General features: G+C 51.1%; 1 protein-coding gene across 6 annotated transcripts in view; it reads left to right on the top strand.

The window, feature by feature from the left end:
- Positions 1-18,657, top strand: part of ZNF516 (zinc finger protein 516) — a 120,427-nt gene that overhangs the window by 26,971 nt on the left and 74,799 nt on the right. The window contains exon 1 of one of the 6 annotated variants that reach the window (XM_070630294.1): positions 3,930-4,095. The exons of 4 other annotated variants lie outside the window; for them this stretch is intronic. The gene's annotated coding sequence lies outside the window, so the exon portion shown is untranslated. Of the gene's footprint in view, positions 1-3,929; positions 4,096-4,738; positions 4,986-18,657 lie in introns of those variants that run through there. One more of the 6 variants, XM_070630295.1, reaches the window with a different exon arrangement.

The raw sequence follows: 18,657 nt of genomic DNA, 5'->3' as shown, positions 1-18,657 counted from the left end.
GCCCAGGTCCAGGCCCCGCCTCCTGTCTCTTGGTCCTCATCCAGCTCTTCCGGTCCTCGTCTCCTGCTGACGGGACTTGGGTTGCTCTCCGGTCCTCTGGAATCCAATGTTCCATTGTCAGCAGCGAGGGCCTTCGTCACGTCCACCCCCTTGGACTGTGTGCTTGTCCCTCGGTCCGTCTCCCCGACTCTCCATGCTCCTTGTCCTCTCTTTCCGCCCCAGGGGCGTCTTCGTGAACACCGATGCCCAGATTTGGGGTCCCCACCCTGGACGTGCCCTCCGTGTGGACCCAGCCCTCCTCTCCTTTGCTGGCTCTGCCCAGCGCCTCCCACAGCGAGTCATCCCTCCAGTTCACATTTCCCGGACCTCACCCGGGTGCTTGTCGGGCACCCACGTCCCTCCTCCACCGGTGTTGGGTGTGTAGGTCCCATCGTACTCTCTGGACGGTGTCCTCATTCAGGGTCCCCCCTCCCACATTGGTGGTTTATCCTCGTGGACTCCTGGCCGGCCTTGTTGAATCAGAGAAGGGCTGCGGTGGGGGACAGTGGCCTCACACGGGACGCTGGCCGGGCCCTGTGTGCGGGGTCTGGGCGTGGTGGATTGCACGCTTGGGCACACTCATAGCAGCGGGGAGGCGGGGAGAAATGAGCATCTTGGGAAGTGGGAGGTCACGGAAGCCCCGCGGGAATGGAAGCCTCTGGTGGAAGTGTCTTCTGCCTGTTCTCTTCCTGCCTCTGAGTTAGCAGGACCCTCGTAGTAATGACAGTGGTTGACGTCACTCCTGATGCATGTCACAGGAGCTTGGATTGGTGCTCGCTGCTAAGGGACCTCGATAATCAGAGAGGCTTAGACAGTCACAGAGGACGTGAGGAGCTGGGAGAGAAGTAGTCGGTGGTCAGAAAAGACCGGTGGAAGTTGTTCATGTGAAGCTCTGTGCCTGTGCTCCAGAAGTTTGCAGTGGTGGGGTGAGTGGAGGATGTGAGGGTCTTCTTCCCTCTTTGGGGCTCATCAAGTGCCCTTGGTTCTAGAAGTTTCTTCCTGCCTGGTTTTCGGTCGGCCTGCATCTGCTCACCCACATTTCTCTTCTCCATTTCACCCCCTCTGTTCTGCAGTCTTCATTTCCGAGGTGGCGTCTTAAATATCTGAGCATGGAGCTCCCCTCTCTGCCTCTCTCCCAGCTGAAGTGATGCATGAACAAACTCCCCTGGTCTCCACACTAACCGTCAGAGGGGCTGCACTGAAACCCCCCTCCCGGCCCAGCCCAGCCCTTGCTTGGCCGCCTCCATGCTGTGTGATGTTAGCAGTGTGCTCACCCTCTCTGTGCCCTAGTTTCTTTATTTGTAAAGTGGATAGAATGACCATAATTACTTCACAGGGCAGTTGTGCAGATTAAATGGGTTGATACTTCGTGTGTTTAGAACAGCGCCTGGTACATGGTAAGCACTCGAAAGATGTTAGCTGTTGTCACCTGTCCACTTGAGTGGTGGCCTCCTGGAGGGGGTTCAGGTGACCTCGGGGAGATGTTGAAGGGAAGCGACAAGGACCGTCACGCCACTCAGCCGGAAGCAGGTCCGTTCTGTGGTGACTGGACCGCCCCGAGGGTGTTTATCCTTCTTGGTTTTGAGGGCTCCTGTCTGGTGTCTCTCATGTGCTGGCTTTTTCTTTTCTCTGTCTGTAATGTTGTTTCATTTGTTAATTTTTTAACAGACCAACAATGGTTTGTTTCAATGAGACAGCTTTGGTAGAGGCATATGTCCTCTAATGTTTTATTCTAAGTCGTTTATTCTGCATGAATGATTGTGTGGTTTTCTGCGCAGTATACAGCACAGTGTCATTTGATGTCACCTCTTGGAATAAGCCTGGGTTTGCGGGAAGATCCAGGACAGCCCAGAGTCCCCATTTCCCGCACATCAGTGACATCAGTGTTTGTCACGCCTGAAGGACCACACGGTGCATCTCCAGTAGCGAAAACTCCCGCCTTGGGGGGTTTCACGTTGTCCCGCCCGACCCCACGCTGAGCCCTGTCAGTTGTTGGTCCTCAGCCTCGTGGGCTGTGATGTCCCTCAGCCTCACCCTCCGAGGCGGGCTGGCCCGGCTCTGCAGCCCGGGCCTCCGTTGCATTCTCTGCTTCTCTCCCGGGTCACCCTGGGCCCTGGGTCTGGGGACGGCCACAGAGGTGAGCGGATGCCTCATCCATCACATCAGGGTTGGTCTTTCTAAAATTTGTGTGCTCTTTAGGGTCCTCCCAGCTTCGCTTACTTTGTCCGTTATGTTGAAGCGTCTGACGGCGAAGGTGGGGTCGTGGATGGCCTTGGTGCTGTGTCTGGGTCCCGACCCCACGTCCTGTGCATTGTGGCAGCATCTGGCCCTCTTCTCCTGGGTGCCGTCCAGAAGGTCCCAGAATCCACCTGTCCCTGAGGTCGACTGGCTCCCTCGGCCCAAGGGAGACGGAAAGTGGCGCTTTTAAAAGGTGTCCCTCTCCTTGGAGTCTTCTTCACTAAAAACCACTGCCAAAGAGCAAAAGCTTCCTGTTCCGTCTGAGGTGTCCAGGGGCAGGAAATGGCCTCTGAACACACAGAACTCTGAAACGTTTGTTTCCGTCAAGGAAAAACTAAGAAAAAATGTAGTGGTTAGTTTTTAAAAAACCCGAACTCTGAGGACAGATCGTCCAGCAGAGGGATGGTGCGCGGTGGCCCCTCTGTGCGGGCTCTGCGTGTGCAGGAGCCGCCGGGCTGCTGCCGAGCTCTGGCTCCTGTGTGCCGTTCAGTCTTTGCTGGGCCAGGGCCTCCTGGAGACGCCTGGACCGGAGGAGGCTGGGGTCGCCCTCACGGAACATGCGGCTGGAGTTGTGTCCTGACACCCACATGCAGTTTCTCCGCATCAGATGCTGCTCAGGCTTCCTCCTCCTTCCACAGCTGGCCCTGCCCCGCGTCTGAAGGGTCTGGTGATGCATTGCAGGCTTAAAAGATACATTGACCAGGGCCTGGCCCGGTGGCCGAGGGGTTCAAGTTCCAGGCCATGTGGGTTTGGATCCTGCACATGGACCTACTCCACTCACCAGCCATGCTGTGGTGGCGTCCCACATACAAAAAAATAGAGGAAGATTGGCACAGATGTTAGCTCAGGGCTAATCTTCCTCAGCAACAAAACCCCCCAAAAACCCAACATTGAGTAAATAAGTTTTGAAAAATGGAAAAAATGAAAGACGTCCTAACCTCTTCATGAGTGAAACGCCCAGGTCTGGGGTGCAGGAGAGGCCTTGCAGTTTGGTGCCCCCAGCACCGCCCAGAGCTGTTGGGGCTGTGAATCCTGGTCTCGAGGACTCTGGACCTCCCAGATCCACAAACACCACTGAAACTCAGCCCGAGGCTCCACGCGTGCTGGGAGGCAGTCCTCTCGTGTGAGGTGGTGAGATCTCCGCACCTGAGGCTGGAGACGAGGGCTTGCTGCACGATCACGTAAAGAAAGGGAAAGTACCAGGAGAGCTTATTTCGGTGGATCCCCACCTGCCTTTTTTCGCTTTTAAAAAAGTTTGTGACATTTAGGACTGAGAAGCTAAACTTGCGTGCACTGCTTCTGGCTCAGGCAGGAGACTGTAAAACCTGTCTGCAAGTGTCCTTTTTAAAAGGTCGCTGTCAGATCTGTACGGAATGCCTTTCCAGTTGGGTGCGAACAGCCGCGCACATCGTAACCTCGGAAAATGCGGGAAGCTGAGGCTTAAGTGAAACGCTCTTCCCGCTGGCACAGCAGCTCGCTGGTCAGGTGGGCCCAGCCACAGGTGGGTGGGCTGTGTCTGGCCCCCTGATCTGACGGTCTGCTTTGTAAATTCAGATGATGATGCAGGGTGAGAGATATGGTCCTGCCCTACTGATGGGTGGTCCAGAAGAAAAAGCCGCCCCCGGGGCGTGGCGTGTGTGCAAGGCCTAGGAGAGCACGATGGCCGATCTCTGTGGGGATGTGTTCATGGCCTGCGTGGATGGCCGGTCCAGGTGTTGAAAGCTGATGCAGTTGCACAGCTTCCCAGGGGTCCCTGCTGCTGAGTCTCTGCTGTCGTCGTTGGGTGCTTCCCACTCGTTTGCTGTGGCTCAGAGATGGGTGAGGAGGCGCCGTCCGCTGTTGCTCTCTGCGCTGTGTTTTGCTGGCAGCTGCTCCTGGGTGTTTTATTTATTCTGAAAACATCTGCGTAGCCCCAGCAAGGCCTTGTGCGTGTGCATCACTTAATTTTTTTCTTAAAGAAAAGCAATAGCAAACTTTTAGAAAAAATGTAACCACTTTAATACCGCACTTCGGATCATTTCCGACTGGGAGAGGCCGGTGGAGTTTGCGCCTGCCCCTGCGAGCCGCGGGGAGCCGGGCTCCCTCGCAGGCCCTGTTGCTTCATTTACAGCCACGGGGAAGTCGGGTTGGGTTCAGTTTGAATTCCTTCCTGTTCAATCCGTTGCACCTCTGTTTTCCCGACCTGGGATTGGGAGCACTTAAGCTGAAACACTCATTTTCAGTTTAACCACGGCTTAGGAGCGCTTTTCCCGGAATAGCTGGGAAAATGTTAAAAGGAGTTTGAAGGTGAATAGAAAAATAACTAAACAAGAACGCCTGATTGTGAAGCCTTCTCGTCGTCCTTTTGAGCAGGACCTAAGGATCTTAAAGGGAAGGAGAGCAAAACTCTTGAGGAATTTTCCCGAGAGGCAGCTGTGTCAGCAGCTCTGCGGGCTGGGTGCTGTGGGAGGAGCACTTTCGTTTTGATTATCTGGGAAAGCTTTGCTCCAAGGATATTAGTTTGCATATGAGTAAGACGAACTTTGTTTTTCTGCTCGCTTGCCACTCCTGTTCCTGGGGTGGCATTTTGGGACAGAGCCCCTCAGAGATGGCAACAGCGGCACTTTCCCTTCTGGGAGGTGCTGTCGTTGTGCAGCGAGCAGTGACGCGGCGGATCAATTAATTAGGAACTTTGGGATGTTGCTCATCTCCACGCGTGTGGAGGAAAGGTCTGTCTGTGTCAGCACAGGGAAGGGTTCGGTTTTTATTGGGTGAGTCTTTAACGAGGGGGATCGTAGTAGCCTTGTGTGCATGCCGGGGGCTGGGACGTGCATGCACCCTGCCTCTCTGGTTCCTGTGTTTCCACCCAAAGGTCATTCTAGAAGCTTAAGCGTGTGGAGCCTGCAGTTCCTTTTAAGGAGATGTGCACGCACTGGTGCAGACCTCCTCCCTTTTATTCCAGTAATCGTGTGCATTGTCACTTGATTGAAGTCCTGGAACGGTTTGATTTGAATCTGTACGAAGGAGTCTCTGAGTTTGGAAAACGGAAACCTCCAGTCACATTCCTCCCCCGTGGGGCCCCACGCGGCACGTGGCCTGGCGGCGGGCAGAAGTAGTCGCGGTCATTTCATGTGGCCAGGGCAGGCTCACCACGAACGACTGGAAAGCTCTTCTGTGACAAAAACACTTTGAAAATGAATATAGAGGCCCGAAGGAAAATATTAAATTTGATATTAATCTGAAAGATACTTTAATGCCAAATGGGGTGAAAGGGGGAGCTGGTATGTCTCATCTCTGGATCTGGGGGAAAGCATTTGACTAGAGTGTCCGAGGAGGAGCGGGCTAAGGACTGTCCTTTAGCCCTGAGGGAGGCAGCCAGCCCCTCGCCTGTGCAGGTGGGGTGTGAAAGAGCCAGCAGCTTACCCAGGTGTGAGCCCCGCCTGGCGCCGACGATGTAGCCTGGAGTGTGAATACCCCTCAGTCAGTATCTATTGACTCTCTGAGTAATTAGACCCAGAATGTGGGCCTCTGGACGGCCTCGCCAGAACCCCTCCTGGGTGGTGGTGGCAGTTGGCATTGCTTTCCTTGCACTTCGATAGTGAGCATTTACACTGTTACTGAATCTTGGATTTGGGACCTGCAGAGGACCTTGAATTTGCTGAGTGCCTGCTGTGTACCAGGCACTGGTCTAAGTAGATGCTGCTTGTGTGAATCCAGAAACGCTCTAGCCCTGAGTAGTAACAGAAGAAAGTCATCTACTTGCATTTCCTGAACTACTGGGCTTATTAAAAAAGAGAGGATGATGGCACGATCAGATTTCCCCCCCTTTTTTTGTTACTGGCTGGTAGCCGACTCACCAGCCACCCGGAACCATCACCTCTCGTCTCGTGTGTGTTGCTTTGGGCCCTCAGGTTCAGCTCCAGCACGCTCGCCTGATGGCCAGTGGTCTGCTCGCATTTGTGGCCCTGATCGTACTTTGGACTTAATTGGGGGGTCGAAGCATATTCTTGTAACCCCTGAGCGGGAATTCAGCATCCTTCAACATTTGGGTGATTTTGCCACCTGCTGCGTTTGACAGACGTGTTAACGGCCGGTGCGATCCTGCACAGCAGTGCAGCCCACTGTTTTCTGGGCATCATTCACGTTTGTTAGTGGACTCTCTCCTCGTCCTCCATTGACAGCGGTGAGAAGACGAGATTCCAGTGATTTCCACATGACTGCGCTCTCTGGGAGTGGTGAGCCCCCCGGGCCCAGTGCCAGGAAGGCCACATGGCTGTCAGACCCCCCATGTCTTGGTTTGCTCGCATGTTCTTCTCCTGTCTGCGGGACTCTGACGCTCCGTTCCTGGTACACGTTGTGGGCGGTTTACCAGCATCCTGATCTCAGGCCCCACAGGACCGCGGCTGCCCTGGGATCTCCCGGAGTTGTGATAGAGTCCTGCCCTCCGAGGAAATATCTGCTCTCTGGTGTGGACGTCCAGTTCTGCTTGATGTTCCGTGACTGCGGGGAGCCCTGGCTCCAGGTCAAGAGTTGGGCCCTCTGCCTCGAGCAAGGAGGCTGGGCGGAGGCTGGGTGTTCAGGTGTCACTGAGGGCGTCATTTCAGACGAGATGCGAGTTCGTGCTAGAACACATTCTGAGAGCGCATGAAAGGTCGTTTTGCCCATCATGTCAAGGCCGTGTGGACAGAAGAGAGGGTCCTGAGTGGGGTGCAGACAGGCTGCCATTTCCATTGGAACCCTGGCTTGACCTGCCGCCCCTTCCCTCGCTGGTCAGTGGAGGACACATGTGCTTTGGTGGTGGCGAGAGGTCCCGTGCTGGGAAGGAAGGACATCCACCTGTCCTCAGAGACGGGGATGGCAGACAGCCGTCAGAGCCATCTGGGTTCAGCAAGGATTTCCAAGCGTGCTCCGAGTCTGCAGTAATGCCTGTACGGTGGAGAAGCTGACCGTCACAGCAGAGTCCTGTCCTGGACCGCGGGACAAGGATGCATCTGGTCGGGCCAGAGGGCCGGTGGTCAGGTCGTGGGATCATCAGCAGGCTGGTGTTGATGGGGACTGGGGTGTGTGTTTTATCCGTAGTAGTATTGGAACGGGACACACTTGTCTACCTCCAGGTATGGTGTGTTTCTGAGTAAGCGAGTTCTCAGGTTGAAAGAACACAGATGTGTGCAAGCATGCATGTGCATACACACACGCACACGTGCATACACACACATGCGCCACACACACATGGAGAGCCATCTACCCTCCATGAGGCCTTGGCAGTCAGCTCGTCTGTGGCTCTTGGGCTCTCAGTCTGCCATGGGCTGTGGCCGCTCCTGTCTCCAGAGGGTCCCTGTGGGGGTGGATTTTCACATCAGGCCCCTCTGCACAGAAGAGGCTTGTTCCAGACATCAAGTGCACGTGGGCAAGGATGTGTGCCTGAAGCAGGAACGTGTCGCCCCTGTGTGTCTGCTGAGAAAGTCACGCCCCTTTATAACTCAGCATGACTCAGACTGTCTTCCTGAAGTTTCTCCTTCCACGGCCGCTTCTCCGTAAGTGTCTGTCCACATTGGAGCTACAAGTCCCCCTTAGCTCCTGGAGTTACTGTTTGAAACGTCCTGAGAGAACAGAGCTGGGCGCGTGGGGAGCCGCGGTGTGAGCAGTGTGCCCGGGAAAACCCGTCTGCGAGTAGGGATGTCCTTTCAGAGGAATAGCTGGAAGATGCCTTGGGACGGGAAGGTGAGTGAGAGCTCATCTCCTCAGAAGTAAAATGATACTTTCCGTTGCTTTCCTCGTGAAGCTGGCTTTCCAGAGCGTGACGTTGAAAGAACCATCCTGCCAGATTGCAAGACTGGACCAACATGTTCTTATGAAAGGGACCTCCTTGTATTAAAAAAAAAAAAAAAAGAAGAGGATTATTCTGCAGTGGTTCTGTACTCGAGGCCCCGTCAGAGGGGGGCCTGCGCGTCATCCCTAAGGCATGGGGTTCCTCCTGTTCTGGTTTGAAAGGTTTCCGTCACCCGTTTGTTTAGTGCCTTTTCTCGAGTACAGTTTCCTTGAAGTGATTTAAGAACTAATTTGAGGAAACTGCCATCACCTAAGAAAGCACATATGGTACATTTATCAAAAAGGGTTCAGTGTAAGGAGAGAAAGCTTAAAATTGTTTACAAACCATGTGGCTGCTTATGGAGAACTTTCTAGAAAGGGGGTTCTGACCTGCAAGGCACTTCGGCCGACATTTTTTCTTTGCCACATACACGTGGTGTCATGAGTGCTCAGCCGTGATCCCGAAGCATAGCCGTCTTTCCTCTGCTGTGTGCCGTGTCCTCCTGGAGGGCTTCTCCACCTTCTCATGGGCCCTGTCAGCTTCGTTGAGTGGAGTGACGAACGCGGGGCACGAGGCGGTGTTTTCCCGTGCTGTGGCTTCCGCCGTCGCGCAAGAAACCGGCAGGGCCGTGCGTGGCCTGCCACGCCCCCAGCGCTCTGTCACCGGGAATACTGATGCGGCACTCCAACTTTGGAAATATAAGAACACGACTCAGACTAAATGTGGAACAGGAGTCCAGCGCGGCGTTACAATACGTGTGTGTGACTAGCTCGGTAACGCGATTTTCAGTGCAGAGCCGAGACGCCGACCGTGTTTGTAGTTAGAACTGGAGTCACGAACTCCCCACGGTGAACTGGTCAATGGTGCCCTTTGATGCATGAAATGAGTAAATATGCAGGGGTGCACTTAAACCCAGTCCTTGGTTCCGAGGGTCAGGGTTTGACGGTATGTCCCAGTGAAAATGTGCTGCTCGCACGTTCCCGGGGAGCCAGGGCTGCGGGCAGCCACCTGGACGTAGGATCTGCGCTGCGTGCATGGTGAGAGCCCCAAGGCCTTCGGGGGGCTCCTGCTTCAGTGGGAGGGTGGTGCCCGGGGAGGCCACATGGGGCTCTCTCTGTCTAGAGAACACACCGGTTTAGTGGCTCAGCACCGGACATCTCACACTTGGACTGTGTGGGTGACCAGCTTGTTCTTCGTTATTTGTGGGTGAAGAGAGGCGCGAGTTTTGGGCCTTCTGTTGAGGAAGGTCCCAAATGTGCTGCTGCTCCTCCTGCAGCCGCAATCCAGATTTCCCTCAACAGGCCGGCTGCTCGGAACCTGGGGTTTGGGCAGGCGGGACAGATTCTCTTGAGCAGTTTTAGGCGCCCAGGGAGTCTGGGGAGGGGCGGAAGCTCAAGTGAGCTTCTCCTGTTTGCCGGGAGCTGACTCCGCAGAGGAGAGGGGAGGCACGCTGTCCTTATCTGGGGGGACAGTGCTTGTTCCTTAGGGAAAGAGGGGGTTTCTTGGCGTCTCAGATTGATGGGACCTGCCTTCCTCCTTGAGCAAGAGGCAGCCACAAGCCCCTTATGCGCCGGGAAATAGGGGGGTACAGGTGGCCGGGGGTTATCAGTCGTACTTATTTTTCTTTCCTCCCTAAAGCCCCAGTACGTGGTTGTATATCCTAGTTGTAGGTCATTCTGGTTCTTCTTTTTGGGATGCTGCCGCAGCATGGCTTGACAAGCAGTGCCAGGCCTGCGCCAAGGATCCCGAACCCACCAACCTGGGCCGCTGAAACGGAGCGTGCGAGCTTAACCACGCGGCCACGGGGCCGGCCCCAGTCGTACTTATTAAGTAATGTAACAATAGCTCATTCAGATAAATGAGTTGGAAACACAGACTTTGGAGAAAGTGTGTTTTGTTTTTCCTGTACCTAGTTAATTCAGTGGGCGAGCCGCATGCACGTTTGGCTCTCTTCTATCCCCAGAGGTCTGTGCTCAGGAGAACCGTCTTGCATCGTAGGTGTAGCAGTGTGGTGTCGTGCGACAGACTTGTGCCGACCCCTGTGTCCTGTGTGTTGAACAGTGAATTTACGGGTAACCATCCCTTTCACCAAATGGGCGTTTACATCGTTGGTTTCAGTAAACTCTAACACCTGAGTAATTTTCTTGACCCAGGTTGTCTCTAAGTTGGATGTCACAGTCCCTGAGAACACAGGAGCGGGCCCCCAGGTCTGTGGCCTGCTCACCCTGCTCTGGCCAGGCACATCTGCTCGCAGCACCTGCACTGAACAAATCCGAGAAAGGGGATCTGGACTGTGCTGCTGTGTGCTTGGAGGGGGGAAGGAAAAGAGGGACAGGAAAGTGACGGTGGGGACAGAATGGACACACCATCAGAGTGCACACCGCCCACCGTCCTGACGTTAATTTTCAGCGTGGACCTAGCTGGAACCCATGGATGATTCATCGACTACATCTGGATCAGTGTCATGGTCTTGGGGATGTTGGAAAATATTCGCAGGCACTGGTGTGACTGCTGTTGTCTCTGAGTGCCCCAGGACATTAGAGTGCCACACTTGATTGCTGAATAATCCAGCCGGGGCTGAGGCAGAGAGATCCCATGTCAAGTTCAGTATCTTTCCTCTCCAGGGACTCAGGGGGTGGGTCTAGGAGCTTTGAAATTCAAAAACCTGCTTCGTTGTATTTTATATTAACGTTTATCGAAAGCAGTTGCTGGATAAGATACTTGGCTTAGAAAAAATACTCCGTTCCTCATTTCTGCAAGATCATTCAGGGTCTCTTCAGGTGTGGTGTTTTCCTAATTTGCGTCGCTGAATAACACAATAGCTTTATTGTGGGGAGTTAAAGTGGAATTTTGCTTGTTTATCCTTTTTTGTTCCTTGCAGGAAAAGTATAGATGGCCTTTTATCTTCAAAACTTAGAGCTTGCAGAGATGTGTCATTAAGTGAGCTTGGAAATATATTTTTAGACAGGCGGTGCAGGATAAATCCTGGGGCAACGTGACATCATGTTCTTGTCAAGAATTGCTCTTTGTAAACGCTCTCTGATAGATCACTCTCCTTAAGAGGCTGAGCTATCAGCTGCTTTCAAAGGTGCTGCCTGTGTTCCCGATAAACTGGGTCATGTTACAGTAGTTATTGGCAGTCATGGAGCTGGAAAATTTAAACTGGTTATAGTGTCTGTGCTTTACATAGCAATGCATTTTGGGAAGAGAGGTCCTTTTATAATTTTGATCTTCTTAAAGTATTGATTGGTGTTTGTACAATGGCAGACAAAATGTTATGTAAATCCTTGCATGATATGCCTTTCAAGAGTCCTACCAAAATATATCAGGGTATCTTTACAGAAAATGTTTGTGAGTGGTTGCTTAGAATTCAGTGAAATTGATTATTGAAGTGTTTATTCTTCCCCGAGTGTTCTTAATGAGGGGATTTCTGGGGCTGACTTGTGTGCTAAACTGCACTGCCTCGGAAGGTAATGTGTAACTGGACGTTTCATGGCTTACTGAACATAATTCTCTCTCTTTGTATTCTTGGGCACAGTTCTTTCTTTGATTTGATGGTGGGGACTTCTAGGCTCTTTGACAAAAAGCATAGAAGAGAGAGATAACGTTGGATAGGTATTAATTACAGTCTGTTTTCTTATACTGGAAGGGAAATGTTGGTTTTAGGTAAGACGCTGGAAAACAGGTCACTGTGTGTAGGTTGGGGGCAGATGTTGTCCTTTACTGTTGGTTTAGGTGGAAGAAAATACAGCTTATTTGTAGGAGTGAATTTCAGTTGAAATATATTTTACAGTCAACTAGTGCACATTCTGAAAGGGTGTGTCCGGTAGACCAGGGACAGTTACCGAGTGAGAAAATATAGTGAGTTTCTGCACAGCATTGTTTTGTTTTCACTGCTGATAATTTCTAAAAGGAAATTTAAAAATTTTTATATTAGACACTGAATTGGTGACGGTTTCTAATTGGTGACTTTTGAGTTTAGGCTCAGTAAACACCGATAAGCCGCTTTCAAATGGGATTTTTCCCTGTAGTTTATCGAAGGCCCTCTAATTTTCCATGTTTGTCTTAAAAATAGAAATGTATGCGTCTTCATTTTCTCCGGTGCCCCAAGTTGTCAGCGTTCCTGAGTTACTCCAAACGCTGGCTTGCATCGTCTTGCTGCAGGATATAAGGAGTCAAAGTAGAAACTGAACTGCTTTTGTGGGTCATGTAACGAAGAGTGAGCGATTTGTCCTCTTTTTGGACAAAGGTGAGTGCCCCTCCGTGAGGACAGACTGCATCCGAGCCGCCCGGTTTGGGGGGATGAAGTTCTGAGCTCCTGGAAATGGGGCTTTTAATGGAAACGATGACAAGGTCATTAACTACACTTGCCCTGCTGGCTGCTCCAGGAAGCTGGCTTTGCTGCCAGGTCCCAGCTCTTTGTGGCCGACCAGGGGCTCCAGCAGGACAGTTATCTGCTGAGAATTACAGGCCAAGCTCTGGCTCCTGTTCCTTTTATTTTCCTTCCAGTTTTAAGTTTACTTTTTTAAGGACAAAATAGACTGCTAAAATCACTACTTAATATAAGACTTGGGAGATAGTAATTAACAGGTAACAGTAATGCATTTACTTTGGAGAGCAAAAGAAAAAGTAGAAAGATGCTTTTTTCCCTTGGATATAAAAAAAATCCACCTCCCGCCCTTTCTCTTCCCATGGACGCCTCTTTATTAAAGTCTCCACCACCGCTTTGGATTTCTCAGGATATGTTATTAATGGCTGGAGAAGGAGGATTCCCACATCGTCCCTCCTTTATCCTTGGACTTTTCTGAATGTGGTCAATAACTATATTGTGTGTTCATCTGGTTTTTTTTGGTCCCCTGTAAGGTGGGATTTGACCACCAATCTTTGTATTTTAGTTGAAGGACAGCTTATATATTAATGTTAATTTATATTTCTTCTGCAAATATATTGGTGTACCATCTTTACTCTTAACAAATGTTCTATTTGTACTTTCTGTCTGGGGGTGAAGATGGAAACACTCACTCATCTCCTGAACTAGGAATTTATTTGGGGTTTCGACAGATTGTGGTAAACAGCTTCATAAAGGTAACCTACTTGCAGAGTAACATTTAGGTCATCTGGGCATTCTTGCTGTAAATGGAGTGATGGTTCTAAAGCTGTGGTCTGGGGTACAGAATCGAAGTGGGTCTTGCTTCAGTGGTCATGGAGTTTGCATAATAAAACCTTCTTATGGACAGTTAGTTCCATTTGGGGACTAACGTGTTGGCACTTGCTTTGATTTATTTGGAGGTGCTAAATAATTTAAAGGAGACCTGTGCTTAAGAAAATGGAACTTTGTCACTGTGGTGTGCACGGTTCGTTCCCATTGACTCGTGCTCGGAACAAAGCGTATTGGAGACACCTTTAAAATGAGTTTTTGGCAGAAACGTCTGAGCACATTGTTCTTTGGCTGCTTGGAAATAAGGCCCGCGGGAGGCGCTTGTGTGTTCCTCCCGCCTGGGACTGTGGGTTTGTGTCCTTTTCCCCTAGTGGGCGAGGTGGGTGGGGTGTCTTGTGAATGCTGCCGATTCTGGTTGCCGTTCCTTCATTTTTTCTTATTAGGGTGGAAATGCAGTTTGCTCATAATGGATTATTGATTGGTCTGAGCGAGGCGGCCTCCAGGCCTTGTCATCCGTGGTCCTTACTCTGCCAGCAGTGAATGCGCCACTTCACGGAGCCACTGGGACCCTGGTCTGGGGACTATAAGCCTGGAATTGTTAATCTCGGGCAGATTGGTGTGTGGGGAGAGGAACTCCTCATTGTTGTTATGGAATTTCTCCCCATTTGTTCGGAGAATAGGCTTTTTGTCTCAGCAGTAGATAAGCTGGAGCAGGATGTTAATGATGTATTTTAATTCGTGGCTCATAATACTACAGTGTAACTAGTAAAGCCCATTTCATTGTCTGCAGGGGAACAAACGGGCAGTGTGCTCCGCGGGCTGGGCCCAGCACCCACGGGCCTGGGTTTCTGGGCAGGCCCTGCAGCAGTGGGCAGAAGTGACTGCTTGATGGAGTCACTTCAGAAGCGGCCGCCAGCCGGGCTGCAGGCTCGCCCTTCTTGTGTTACAACTTGCCAGTTTGGAGCCTGACAGCCCTGCAGCTATCCCGAACGTTCTGTCTGCTGGGAGCTGTTTTCTTTGTAAGGGCATCTTCCCTGCCTCACCGAGTCTTCAGGTTTCACAAATTCTCCTGTTACGGGAGCTCCGCATGCCGGATGCTGACCCTCCGGAACCCCACGGTCCCCCAGAAAGTGACCGGACGGAGAGAGAAGGACGAGTGACCCCACGGCATTGAGGAAGCCAAAGCTGTGTCTGAGTACCGTGCTGTGGGTAATTAATGAGCCCAAACTGCAGAAACCCCAGCGCGAGGGTCATCTGAAAAACAGCGCAAGCTTCGGTTTTGCTTCCCGAAACTGAAAAACTCTAAACTTGGGGCTGGAAGTGCCACTTCCAGGCTCCCAGCTGCCGCCTCAGGCCTCTGGTGTGGACTGGTCTGGTTTGGGTCAGGTTAAGGAAACTCAGAGTCGCTTTCTTCTGCAGATAACTGTGAGTGTTAGAAGTTACTGGAAAGCTAGCCTTCCCATTCCTTTTTCAGGACCAGATTTTGATAGAATGGACTTTGCTAGTTTTGGGGAGATCAATGCCAGACCGTTGGGCTTTTGCTTTGTGTTGGTTTAACTCACAGGGCAGACGATGGCAAGATTTCCTGTAGATTCAGAGACTTGCTTCCTATTTAAAAATAGAGGATATTTTACCTTCTTCCCCTGATAACGCTGTATTTTACTGGTCAGAAAGTGATTGTTTAAAACATGGAAGACAAACTCAGCAGCGTTGCTGGTCTTTTGCTGGGGAAGGGATGCATGGGACCCCCGTGAATGCCCACGTCCGCGGGCGCCTTCACTCCGGCTGGTGATAGGGACTTGCCCCCGTCTGCTGGAAGGCCGGGACTGGAACTTGGGTGGCCTCCCTGAGTGTCTCTGGGCAAGCCTCGGAAACCTCAGCAAGCAATCTCTTGAAATAAAATACTGCTTTTCCTTTGAACAGTTTCATATTGTTCAGACAATTCTTCTTTCTTTGAATTTTGAAAACTAGAACGAACAAAAGGTAAATTTCTCAAACTGCATTCCTTAGGGGCCCCCTGAGCTTCCTTGGGGCCCGGAGAGGGGGAGGGGTGAGTGGGAGCGGGGAGGGGGCTCCAGGCTCCACCAGAGCCACTCCGCTTTCAGTTGTGTTACTGACTGGAGTGGCAAGGGGGGAGTTATTGTTTTAACTTCTTTTGTGAAAAATTTCTAAAATCCATACAAATGGAAGAGTAATGAACATACAGATACACCCACCATCTAGGTCCAGCAGTTGTTAACACTTTGATATATTTGCCTTCTTTCTTTTTTTGTGAACTACCTCGAAAATATTTCATCACACATCTCCAAAAAATAAGAACATTCTCCTACGTTACCAAGCTAGCAAAAGCGACAGTAGTTGCCAGACAGGATCTCACATCCCCTCCATGTTACAGTTTACGTTCTATAAAGAGTCCTGGGGCTGAGCGTGCTGGACTTGTCTGCTGTGCATGGTGATAGCTGCAGTGGCAGTAAATGACCTGTTGAAGGGAACCTGTGAGGGTCCAGTGAATATTTAACGATTTCTCATTTAGCATCCTAAGCTGTTAGTTTGTCCTTTTCAGTTTATTAAACCAAATATTGTCACTGCCAGTGACTAGGTATCTTTGGGTACTGTGTTGACATTTCATTAATTTATTCAACAATTAATTAATAATAATCCCTAACATATATTGACCATTCACTGCATGGTAAACATTGTACATTGCATACATTAACTTACACCTCACAAAAATGCTATAATGAAGGTTTCATTACCATCATTTACATTTTAAAGATGAAGAAATGGACTGGGGAAGAGAGACATTAAGACACTTGCTCAAGGTCACACAGCTGACCTGAGTGAGTGGCAGAACTGGGTTTTGATCTCGGGTAGCCTGATCTCAAAGCTAATGGCCTAGACCCCCTCTCACAGTGCTGTGATGTTCACTCTGTGGTTGGCTCTCTGCCAGTGTTGGTGATGGAATGGGGAGAAAGCTTGTTATTTTGTGAGCCCGTCCTCACAAAATATGGCATCTGACATGAGTGACTGATGAAAGAAGCAGTAATAGTAACACGTGCAGACGCTTGCTCGGACAGGCCCAGGGCCATGCAGAGTGCTGGGACAGAGTGCTCAGTCACATGGCTAAGGGGGGCAGGGAAGGCCCTCAGAGAGGTCGTACCTGAGAAGGTGGGCGGAAGGTGGGGTGGGAGGATGGTGAGATGTGCGTCTAGCTGGGGTGTGGAGTAGGTCATAGGCTGGGGGAGTCTGGGGACATGTGTCCCCAGCGCAGGGGGTCAGGCCCTTACAAGCCCAGCTAGGGAGTCTGGGCCTCATCTCAAGGGTGGGTTGAAGTCCCGGAGAGACCACCCAGATCTGCCGATTTTGGCTTGAGATTTTGGGGGGGGGGTGCGTGGATTCAAGAGTGAATTGGGGGTACGGCCACCAGGATGCTGGGTTGGTGTTGGATGTGGGTGACAGGGCGATGAGAGAGCTGGGAAGCCCATCGTGTTTCCTGGTGGGTCCTCAGGCATGGGGACTTGCTCTAACCCTTAGGGTTCTGCCCACACCATCCCAGACGAGGCTTGCCTCCCTGGGAAGACCTAGACACCTTCTGCCAGTGCAGGTCATCACTTCCCTCCCTGCCCTTCCGGAAGCTTCCACCTGCCCTGCTGGTGCACTGCCAGTGTGTTGTGTTCTGTGTTTACATCTTGTTTCCCTTTCTGGCTTCTGGGTTCCTCGAAGCTAAGCCTGTGTCTTGCATATCTTTGAGTTGTTCCACTCCCACCAGTCGCCTGGCGCCCAGCAGGCTCTCAGGAATTGTGATGCCACCCTTGTTCAGTCTGGCCCGCCGCTTGAACCATGGGGCTTCTGCGGTGAGGAGCGTCATGGCAGGGGCTCCAGGCCACTGATGGGGGCTGTAGTCGCCCACGCTGGTTCTGGGTAGATCCTTTGGCTGCGTTAGGGAGCTTCTCCTTCCGGGTGTAGGCCTGGGATCCTAGTTCTGCAGGGCCTGCTCCTAAAGGCGTTCCTGTGGGCAGGTGAGGTAACCCCATCTGTGGCCCTGGGCCTGGGGGACCTGTTGCAGTGCACCATCAGGGTGTGGCAGGAAGTGACTTCTCAGCCCCCAGGATGCTCACTACAGAAGTGATTTCTTGGTTGGAACATTTACCCACAGGTTAAGTTGATCCCAAATCCAGTGAGTGTAGCCGTGTTGGGGAAGTTGGGGACTTCCTTTCAGCTGTGCTCCACGGTAAGCCGAGAAAGGATCTCTGAGTACGGCAGCAGCCTCACTTCTGTGCATTGAGACCTAGCACTTTAGCTATTTATGTGTTCACGTGGTTATTTTTTAAAGTTTAGCTACATATTTTATTTTCAAAACCTTTATATTTCGTCCTCTTAAATCTCTCCCCATCTCCATTGTAATGCATTTTTTATGAATACACATTTCTGTTTTCTTTAATAAACATTTTAGTTTTTCTTATTTTTTATGAATGTGGTAGAATTACCTAACTTTTTCAAAATGAAATTTATTTTGAAAATGATATAAGGCATTTTTAAAAAGTAGCGGCAAACTGTTCATCACAGCTGTAGAGAAACACACACATACACACAGAGGGAGAGAGCCACTGGAAATCTATTTTAAAACCCTAATCAGCAAGACATTTTTATACCTAAACAATTAAATTACAGTCTTGTCTGGCAAGTTCCCAATTACAGCCTTGGAAAAAGTTTATAAGACAACAACAACACAACTGTGATTCATGGCGGGCAAACTTTGTGTTCACAGGGGCCGTGCTCTGTGTCCCCATGTGGGTTGACATGTGGCTGTATGTTGGCTCATGTCGTCTCCTCCGCCCCCTCCTCTCCTGATGTTTGTGTTGCAGGCAGACTTTCTTTAATCACTCCGGTCTGGGTAAAAAGCTAGCATTTATTTACCCGTTTTATAAAGCTAGTTATCTTTAGGTTAGTGTGTTTTAGGAGAAGTTGGAACACCAGCTCGCATTTGGCGCGCGGTGGCTTGTGTGCGAGAGTGAGAGAGGCAGCCCAGGACTGAAGTGCATTCAGCTGGAGCCAGGGACTATATTGCTCTGTCCCGTGGTGGGGTTCCAACGCGGACCACGCCCCATGGGGACCAGAAGTCCTGCTGAGAAACGGGCTGAGACCCTCCCAGCTCACAGAGGCTGGTGGGCTTTTTTAAACCAGGAGGGCAGAGCCCGGAGTGCCAGGAGGGCCGCTGACGTCCCGTGAGCTTTCTAACTGGTGCGCTGCCCACCGTGCATTTTTAAGTTGGAAGTTCTGATGACAGCATTCCTGTTCTTTTTTGGAAACAAAGTGATGACCCTGTCTTAAATAGCGGCTTTTGCCTGCAGCTAAAAAGAATCACAAAGATTGGTTGATTTGGCCACTGACTGAGGAGAGCCCGTTGCAGGAAATTAACTTTTTGACTGTTTCT

Source organism: Equus przewalskii, chromosome 7 (assembly GCF_037783145.1).
Source record: "Equus przewalskii isolate Varuska chromosome 7, EquPr2, whole genome shotgun sequence".
Classification (NCBI taxonomy): domain Eukaryota; kingdom Metazoa; phylum Chordata; class Mammalia; order Perissodactyla; family Equidae; genus Equus; species Equus przewalskii.
The sequence above is the reverse complement of the archived record's forward strand: the minus strand, read 5'-3'. Positions and strand labels throughout refer to the sequence as shown.